The sequence below is a fragment of the Lactuca sativa genome, chromosome 8, assembly GCF_002870075.4.
Source record: "Lactuca sativa cultivar Salinas chromosome 8, Lsat_Salinas_v11, whole genome shotgun sequence".
Classification (NCBI taxonomy): Eukaryota; Viridiplantae; Streptophyta; class Magnoliopsida; order Asterales; family Asteraceae; genus Lactuca; species Lactuca sativa.
This window is the reverse complement of record NC_056630.2, coordinates 211,481,210-211,492,310: the sequence shown is the minus strand read 5'-3', so window position 1 is coordinate 211,492,310 and position 11,101 is coordinate 211,481,210.

The window sequence follows — 11,101 nt, the reverse complement described above, 5'->3', positions numbered from 1 at the left end:
CTTCTAAGTGTTGTTACTCTGCGTGATTACCTCGATAAGACTTCCTGAAGCCCCGGTTTTTCATACTCGAGTCCCGAAGGAAGTTCTACACTCCCGAGATCCCCGAGAATCCCGAGATTTCAACTCTCTCTAGTCGAAGTTCTGCTCTATTCTTCTCTCGACTACTTCAAAACAACCACTTCAATCAAGTGAGTTCATACCCCTTTTATACACCTTCAAATACTTTATAATGACTTTTAATACATTTCGGGGGAGAATACAAGTAAACACCCGGTTAATCCCGAGTACAAATGTGAAAACTCTTGTTATATCTTGCATGCACTAGGTTTATACAAAATGCATAGTATTTCCATCCTTGTTAAACCATTTTATGCATTCCAAGAACTTAAGATTTATTCTTAGTCAAACATTGTTAAAGAGAATAAACATTGTATACAAAACTATCACCTTAATACAGACTTAGTTGAGAATCCGTGAGACATTTACATCTTCAACGTTACCTTTTTGCGAAAAGGTACAACTTAAAGTCCTGTCTATTATAACCAGAGTTTCCCATTTGGAGAGCGTGTCAAATGTGTATAGATCTATACGGGAAGTCATGATCCCGCACCCTGACTGTTAGCTACAGTCCTTTAGGTGACAGTTTGTCATAAACGTTTCGACGCCTGAAGACCATTGCCACAAGCATATTATGTTTAGTATGGTTATAAAACTCACCGGATAGACAATTATTATGGTGTTCTGATTTTATGATTGAGTAGTTATTAAAACTATTCTTCATCTAAGAAGTGCGATCTTCTTATAGATTTATTATATAACACTATGCCTCAACCTTTTAAGCATGTCAGTTGCTTGCGCTTTTCGGTCTTGGACATTGGAGACTGCCTGCTACTTTAGGAAAATAAGGGATTTTCCTGGTGCAACTATTTACACTTCACAACACGAACATCCATATGCATTTCATACTTTTATAAGAAAATAAAGGATTTTCTTGGAAAACGTACGAACTTTGGAATGGCTTACATTTTTCTCAAAACTGCTTATGAACTCACCAACTTAAATGTTGACACTTTTTCTTTGAAATAACTTGTATTCTCAGGGAACCGCTAAGCAGGTTTGGAAACCAACTTTTGGGGATTAACGCTCCGACGTTAATTACTTCTTTTGAAAGATGTTTATGTAATTAACTTTTGAACATGTAACAAATACATTTATGTAAACATTTTGAAACCTTTATATGTATGGTGGTGTGTACTTTCCTTACTATGAACTGTTATGATACTGAACATGACGTCCTCTGCCCCGAACGTTTCCGCCGTTCTGGTTTGGGGGTGTGACAGATTGGTATCATAGCATTGTTTATAGTGAATTAAGTATATCAAAATCAGTTTTGGTATACAACTATAAACACAACTGGGCAAAAACACTATGAGTAAGAGTCATACTTTTAAAAATTAAATTTATTTAATTTTTGTAAAGTAGGCATGCATTCATTTCATATTAATAGCAGTGCCATAAATAGATCAATATAGAAGTATTGTAAATAAATTGTGCAGTGCAGGTGTGCCTTGGGATATGTAATCGGAACTGGGATGAATATAGCCTGATCAACTATATTTGTCCGAGAGCCGACTAACGTATGCCAGGGAGGGTGTGCAGTGGACAACAAGTTTAAAACTTACCAAGAGCATATCATTAAGAATACTATGGGAGTATTTGGATATCTTCAACCGTCAAACTTAAGGGTAAAACTTTACATGCTTTAGCTTATAGTCAATTCTTAACCCTATTCTCGTATAGACTCAATGGCTGGATTTCATCACCCCGACGGCCCCTACTACCCCAACCAAGGTAATGAGGGATGGATTGTAGACGACCTCGAGGAGGAACCCATGGAAGACGAGGAAGAGGAAGATTCAGATAGCTCAGCCTCAGAGCCCGAGGTAATCAATCCGCCAGCCGTCCGAACTCCATCCGTTCGACCTCCTTTCAGGATGGGATTTCAAGGACCAACTCCCGTCTGGGGAAGCCACATCCATCATTGGAGCGAGCAGCAAGGACTGCGCCCTCCTTACTGTATGTGCCGGGACTTATACGATGTCAGCAGAGGAAGTTCAGCTGATCGAACACTCCCAGTTATGGTAGGCAAACTTGCCAATCAGGCTTATCAATCCGGAGTCCAGGCAACCCGAATTCACGAGGTTGACATGAGGATGGAGGATAATGCAGCTGATATCCGACGCCTTGACATGCTACAAGGAAATGCTCAACTCCACACCAACTTTCTCCAAGAGCAAATGACTGCAGATCTCTCCAAAATGAGAGATTTGAGGGAGCAACAAGTTGCCTTTGACAGGCGTCTCATGGGGCCTAAGCAATCGGATGCGGAATCGAGCTCCAAGCGCAACCCGCGCCGCGAGTAGTGCTCGCCTAACTCCCAAATTTTGATATAGAATAGGACCATCGGCTAAAAGTCTTACTTCCTTTAACTTCCTGTAATCGGAGACCTTTAGAAAGGTCAATTTTGTTCTAACGTCGGATGTAACACAACCATATGTTTAATATATATAAGGCGTATCTCTTTCGTGTGTTAATTCTGTACGTTTCTTTCGAGTTCATCAGTTTATCTATTGCTATTCGAAATCCATTTGTGAATCAAACTCAAAGCCCTATGTGGTCCAAACCAAAATTTTAAACTATTAAAGATAGTTAATTCATTCAACCCTCGACCACCAAAACTAATGATCTTTCATTTTTAATTCTTGACAGCGCGATGCCTCCTTGTCCAAACCTAAGACCCAGGCCGGGCATGATACCAACACCACCTCCACCACCAACTTATGATCTAGCCATGGTCCAGGCTACTATCATAGTAGCAATTCCCGCCGCCCTCTCTCAAATAAAATCCAATGGAAATGGAGGGGCGGGAAGCAGCCCGAATTATTCCAACCATGGCACTAGTCATGGTCAAGTAAGGGAATGTACTTACAAAGAGTTCTCCAACGCAAAGCCAAAAACTTTTAATGGAACAGGGGGAGTCATTGCACTAATGCAATGGTTCAAAAAGACTGAAACAGTCTTTGAGATCTGCTCTTGCCAAGAAGCGAGCAAAGTCAAGTTCGTCGCTTGCACCCTCACTGATCGGGCCCTCACCTGATGGAAAAGCCATGTGAAGTCCGTGACTCTCACCATCGCCAATGCCTAAAGTTAGGAGGACTTAAAGGTCCTACTACTGGAAGAATACTGCCCAAGGGGCGAGGTAAAAAAGCTAGAGCAAGAGCTCTGGAATCTGAAGATGACTGGGTCTGACCTAGTAGCCTACACGGTCAGGTTCAGCGACCTTTCCGCCTTGTGACCTGCCATGCTCAACCCAGAACCGAAAAAGGTTGAAAGGTACATTTGGGGGTTGTCACCCCAGATTCAAGGTCACGTCTTGGCCTCCAACCCTATCACTTTCAACAGTGCTAAGCGCTTGGCTCAACGACTCATCGACCATGGGGTCAAACAGGGTACTGTTGCAACTACTGCCGATCCATCAAAGGAGGTACAAGGCCAGGGAAGGCCTTGGAACAAGAGAATGGAGCAAACCTTACACAGGAACCCCAAGAAACAACAAGAGGTAGCGGCTCTCGTTGTTATTGTCCTTGCCACCATTGCACCCACAAGTTCTTACAGTGGGAGATTTCCGAAGTGCAACCAATGCAGGTTCCACCACCACGGTCTTTGCAGTGACTTCAAATGCACAAGGTGCAATAAGAAGGGGCATATGGCCCGCTTCTGCAAGGAGCCAGCCCAACAACCTGCCCCCACTGCTAATGTCGGAGTAAGTCGCGCCTGCTTTGAGTGCGGAGCCACGGGACACTACCGCAGGGACTGCCCGAAGGCAAACGACAGGAATATCGGCAGAAGGGGCCGAGTGTTCGCAATGGGACAGGAAGAAGTCGTTGCCGACCCCACTGTTGTTACGGGTACGTTTCTTCTCAATAACTCGTATGCATGCATTTTGTTTGATAGTGGGGCAGAAAAGAGTTTTGTGAGTCATAACTTTAAAGGCCTGTTGAATCAAACACCCTAATCATTAAGTGAACCGTTTATAGTAGAAATGGCCAACGGTAAAACAGAAGGCACTAAAGAGATATACTTAAACTGTACCCTAACTCTAAACAATAATCCCTTTCCAATCAACCTCATGCCAGTCTCGATTAAGAGTTTCAATGTCATCATAGGCATGGACTGGCTGAGTTCTCATCATGCGGACATTTTATGTTACGATAAGGCCGTTCGCCTTAATTTGCCAACCGGCAAAACAATCATTATCTATGGCGACAAACCCAGTACCACTCTTCGTATCATCTTGAGTATCCAAGCTCAGAAGTGCCTACGCAAGGAATGTCACGCGTTTTTGGCACATGTCGTGGATGTGAAACGCGAAGTCCAGGACATCAAGAACGTGCCTGACGTATGCAAATTTCCAGATGTTTTTCCCTAAGACCTTCCCGGAATACCACCCGCGAGACAAGTCGAATTCAGAATCGATATGATTCCCGGACCTACCCCAGTAGCCAAAGTGCCCTATCGATTAGCCCCAGCAAAGATGCAAGAGCTATCCAGCCAGCTGAATGAGCTACTCAGCAAAGGATTCATCAGGCCGAGCTTCTCGCCTTGGGGAGCACTAGTGTTATTTGTGAAGAAGAAGGATGGATCATTTAGGATGTGCATCGACTACCGAGAGCTCAAAAAACTTACCATAAAGAATCGATATCCTCTACCACGAATCGAAGACTTATTCGACCAACTCCAAGGAGCCAACTACTTCTCCAAGATCGATCTGAAATCGGGATATCACCAGCTACGAGTCCTGGAGAGTGATATTCCCAAGACAACCTTCCGAACAAGATACGAGCATTACGAGTTTGTAGTGATGCCGTTCGGACTAACCAATGCCCCTGCCGTATTCATGGACTTAATGAATCGAGTGTGTCATCCATTCTTGGATAAATTTGTGATAGTATTCATAGACGACATACTCATTTATTCAAAGAGTAAGGAAGAGCATGACCAACATCTGAGACAAGTCTTAGAGACATTACGAGCTGAGAGACTTTATGCGAAGTTCTCAAAATGCGAGTTTTGGATAAGAAGGTGGACTTCCTAGGTCACGTGATCAGCGAAGAAGGAATCCACGTTGACCCATCTAAGAACAAGGCTATCGAAAATTGGTCTGCACCAACTACACCAACGGAGATTCTCCAATTTCTAGGCCTTGTTGGTTATTATCGAAGGTTCATTCAGAACTTCTCCAGCATCGCAAAGCCTCTTACCTCCCTAACTCAGAAAGGTGTGACCTACATCTGGGGAGAAAAGCAAGATGCTGCATTTCAAACCTTGAAATAGGCCCTATGCAGTGCACCCATTCTTTCTCTCCATAGGGGATCGAGGATTTTGTGGTGTATTGCAATTCTTCGAACCAAGGGTTGGGATGTGTGCAAATGCAGCAAGGAAAGGTTATTGTGTATGCCTCACGACAACTGAAAACACACGAAGTCAACTACACCACGCATGACTTAGAACTTGGAGATATGGTCTTCGCTCTAAAAATTTGGAGGCACTACCTTTACGGTACCAAGTGCACCATATTTACGGACCACAAGAGCCTTCAACACATACTCGACCAGAAGGAGTTGAACATGAGACAACGATGTTGGGTCGAATTGCTCAACCGAAACGGCGGAAACGTTCAGGGGTGTGACAACGAACCACCACCCCCCCCCCCCCCCCGTATTTGTCAGCGATCCCCCGACACTTTTATTGGAGTCGTATGTTAATCCGGGTTGTAACGCCCCTGCTTTATACATGGGAAACAAACCGACTGTTTTTTTTTTTTTTTGAAACATCAGTTATACAATGAAAAAATGGAAGTAAAGTTTTGGGATTTGCTTTTTTATGCAAGTGAATTGAGATTTTTAGATGAAGCGGTATGAAGATATTCCTTTATATTTAAAATTTAAAAAATTTATAAGCTACTTATGTTTAAATTAAATTTAAATGCAGCATGTTGACATATGGGGAAAGCTTTTGAATGAGCAGAGAACGAACGATGCTCGATGCACAATCATGTCAGCGTCATTTTTTGGTGCATTTGAGATGTTCCAGTGGGCAGGAAGTGCAATGGGAAATCTGTTTGACCCATTGCATGAATGTAAATCTTGACTAGAAATTGACCGTGTAAGTAAAGAAATAATATATATATATATATATATATATATATATATATATATATATATATATATATATATTATCAGTCACATTAATTGTCAAATTACACTAATTAAACGTTGTAATTAATTGCAACGGTTGTGTGTTAAAACAAGTTTATTTTCCAATATGCATCAACCCACATCATTGCGTACTTGGCGAGTTATGGATGGACACGCTGTCGTTGAATTTGTACGACAACTTCCGATCATTTGGCACCGTGAAGATTATTGATTTTGTGCGGTTTAAAGAGCTTATGGACCGCATTCTACTGAAAATTGTCTATTGGAACCACATGGGTTTGCTTGTTCAGAAAGCATGACGTGCCGCAACAAGAAGGGATGTTTGGAGAGTGCGGTGTATTTATGCTGATGTTCATGGAGCAGCTTGTTTCAGGTCGAGCGATTGGTATATTGATGGCATCTGTTGTTGTTGCTACTCAATTTCGCTATAGGATGGCCATGATATATTATGAATCTTCTACACAGGCGACTTTTAGTTAGTCCAAGTTGTATGTTTTTAGTGACATTCAATGTGTACTATTTCATGACGATTGGTTAACAAAATGTCCCCTAATTATTAAACATAAACAAACTAGCAAGAGAATAGTACATATTATATAGATTAATCATAATAAACAAGAAAATATAAAACTTATTACATAGATAAACTCATAAATAATGCATAAACTTACTACTTGATTAATAAATAATTATTAAATTCAAACATCTAGAAAATCATTTGGAAATTTTGCTTTTTCTTGAATCACCCAATCGTAATTTTTTTGTATGTTTTTGAGAATCTTTTTCATTTTAACCTCTTCTTTGTTGGCATAGTCTATTGCATCTCGTACCCAAATCCTTGCAGTTTTTATGTCGTGTTAATTGTCTTGAACCGACCTCATTTTAGACCAAATATCGGCTTGTAAGTTATCCAACCGTTTCCTATCTTCTTCAACGCCTTTAATCTCGTTCTTGATCTCTTTTTCTTTTATTAACATTTTCAATCGATTCTCTTGTGGCATCAAGCACCATTTTTCTTGAGAGGTGGACATGATTGTATGTGTATGAGGGTTATAGATTAATCAATAATATATGATTTGTAAATCTCAAATGCATACATTTAAGTCTCTATATATAATTGACAAAATAACTATTTTTTTATAGGCTTTGACTACTGTGAAATATCTTTTGACTACTATATTAGGTGTTGTCATATCGTACAAAGACATTATTCTAATTTGACTACATTCTTATAGGATTTGACTACTATCTACTAGCCATTGCCTACTACCTCATGTGTAGTCTTATCGTACTGTGACCATTCGATACATGATTGTTGTTTGACTACTTTTTTATACGTTTTGACTACTGTCTATTAGTGCTTGACTACTATTTTATTTGATTGACTATTTTTTTATAGGTTTTGACTACTATCTTATAACCGTTGACTATTATCTAATGTCATATTTAATGTAAATTTGTTATCAATTCAGAAATCAAAGAAACAATAAAAAAAATTGTAGTATGAAAATGACAGAAAGATCAGAGGAGATAAAAAGGATCTTGGCAAAATTTAATTGGTCATCTACGTCCAACAATAAGCCTCTTTTGGAGTCAAATTCCAATAACGTTTCAACCAATCCCCCTCCCCACGTCGATCTTCCTATATTAGGGGAGAAGATGGATGAGGAAGTGAAAAAGTGTTGTTACAAAGAGAAGCTGATGTGGATAAGGCTTTTGAAGATTATCGTTTCGAACGAAACCTTCTAGACAACTACTGGGATGATATTGACCGTAAAAGGAATTGGATTATAAGTACTAGGCAAGAAATTTAATCTGCCGAGAGTTCGATCCGCTCTAGTGAAGAAATTTTTCGAAAGTTAAAGAGGGAATTAGAACTTCGTGAGTACTATTTGGAGGAAAAAAGGAAGTCGTTGCTATGAAAAAAGAGTATCCTTACGAGTTTCCGATGTGGGAAGAAGATGAGTAGTATTTTAATAATTTGCTTGTTTGTTGAAGTAATTTTAAGGTAGAATATATGTCTATGTATGTCTTTTATTTGTAATTTTTAGGTAAAACATCTGTATGTTTGCTTTTTATTAGTGGTTGGTTAGGAAAAAAAAAGTTTGTAAGAGTATTTGGTTTACCTATGTTTAGTAATCTAATTATGTTAATGTCAAATAATTGTATTTGAATGAGTACTGTATTGTAAACTAGATACGTACGATGTGTTTAATGTCAACTAATTGTTACAAGTCAAACGAAATAAAAAAAAATATATTACAACTTGTAAACAACATGTGTTCTACAATTAAACGAAATCAGAAATAAATATATTACAACTTGTACAAAACAATATGAAAAGGATAGCACAAGAAGTTACCATAGATGAAAACATAAACCATTACAAACAATAACATATACATTACATTTTACAACTTGTAGACAACAACACAAAAAAAAAATCCAACTACAAAGTAACGCTATCTTCAAGTGCAGTATTTTACTTTGAAGCCTCTTCTTCGATTGAGCTAGGTTAGAAATTGTCAACGAATTATTGTCTTTTGCATCATCCACCCAACAAATAAACCCAGACTGTGGTAGTTGATAAATAAATATAAAAAAAATATGTATATTGTGTAAATATTCACTAAAAAATTATAATATAAATAATTATAGGACACCTTAAATACCTCTTTAGGACAAACGTAAAAAAGCCTTCCAGGGTTATGGTAGTTCTTGAGGTCCTTATAATACCATGAGCCCCACAATTGCAAATTGTTATTTCTTTGGTTTATGAGAAGTAAATTTTTTTTAGTGTCAACAGGTAAATATATCTTCAATTATATATTTCCATTAGACTACTATGTAATAGGTATTGACTACTAGTTAATGTGTTGTCTTATCGTACAGTGAATTTCAAGACATATGATTCTAATTTGAGTACTGTGTTATAAGTATTGACTACTGTCTACTAGCATTTGACTACTAGTTTATATGTTGTCTTATCGTAAAGTGAATTTCAGACACATGACTGTAATTTGACTACTATTTTATAAGTATTGACTACTGTCTACTAGCATTTGACTACTAGTTTATGTGTTGTGTTATCGTATAGTGAATTTCAGACATATGATTGTAATTACCATTTATGCATTCCATTTGAAATGAAGTCCATTTATAGTGGACACCTTATTCATTGAACATACGAATAGGAAAAATGAGTGGATTCAATGAGGTATACAAAAAAAGTTTTTTGAACCTACCAATATTCTTTCATAATCTTGAAAGAACAAATCGTAACTCTTCCACAATCATTAAGAAAGATATGAGAGACCAGTTTCAATTTTGTTTTGTCGCATTGGGATGGATGGTATATCCTTGTCTATACTAAGTTATTATTTATTTCAAGTTCATATTTGCCTAATGTTGGTATCGTTTCTTACAGATTACTACCTTTCTCACATCCATGATACTAACAATATTTGTTGGTCATGTACCCCTTATTAGGGCCAACATAACGACAATGTATGTTGCTCTTGCTTTGGATGATAATCATGAACCCCTGATCATAGCATTCGCTTTGGGAAGCATAGACTGTGACGAGGCTTGGATTTGGTTCATGACAAGGTTAAAAGAATACTTTGGTGACACTATTGAAGTTGGTTTCATAAGCGATATGTTTTATTCCATAGACTACGCCATTCAGCAGGTATACCCAGATTTATATCATGGGTATTGTTGTAAAAATATAGCTGATAAAGTTAGGGCTTCCACAGGAAGTACCGTTGTAGAACAGTTGTTCTGGAAGACATGAAAAACATATAGTGTGTCTGAATTTTATGTTTGTTTGAACAAATTAACAAATGAGGTTAATGGGAATGATCTTCACTGGCTTTAAAATATTGCTATTACAAAATGTGCTCGAGCCTTTTTATTCCTAAAGTTCGTTTCAATGTGAAATATATCAGCATGCCGATTGGATTGAATTGGCTAACAACAAACATGCACGAGTGTTGTTTTTGCTTCAACTAAAAAATTATACATAATTTCATAATATCATACAAGTAGTAAAAAAACATTTCAAGTACTATTATATATAAAATGTTAGTACCTGCAACATTACGTTTCTGAAAACTCCATTGTTGCATTGTTGCACGGAAATACTCAATTAACATCAATATTGGCATCTTTCTTGCGAATCTTGACATTGAATTTATCGTCTCTGCACAATTTGATGTCATAAGAAAATATCGGTTCCCAGGAAAATGTGCCCTAGCCCATCTTTCTGGATTGATGTTTTGTAGGTACTCCCATACACAAGCATTTACCTTTTTAATTTTTTTCATCCAATTATCGAATTGTTTTAATAGTATAGGCTTTGCATGTCTCCCGAAATAATGCGTGTATTGTATTGCTGCTTCCAAATTTTGCTGAAATGTTGAAATACAAATGGATACATATTCCATGATGGGCGTGAGGAAATATATTTGCAATTGACGTCGCTATGGATGAAGCCCTATCATATATGAATGTAAGATCTTCCACGTTGCTTATACATTCACGTAGTTTTCGAAGGAACCAGGACCAGGTCTCCGTACATTCACTTTTGCATATGGCATAAGCAACATGCATGATTTGGTTTTGACTGTCCATTTTCACTGCAAGCAACATCGTACCCTTGAATTTACCCTTTAGGTGACCACCAACAATTATTAGGGTCGGCCTACAATATTTCATGAACGCTTGTACCTACAACTATTTTTGATGGCATTAACAAATACCAATTAGGATTCATATGTTATATTTTTTATAAAAAATTATCACTACTTACCGAGGAACCC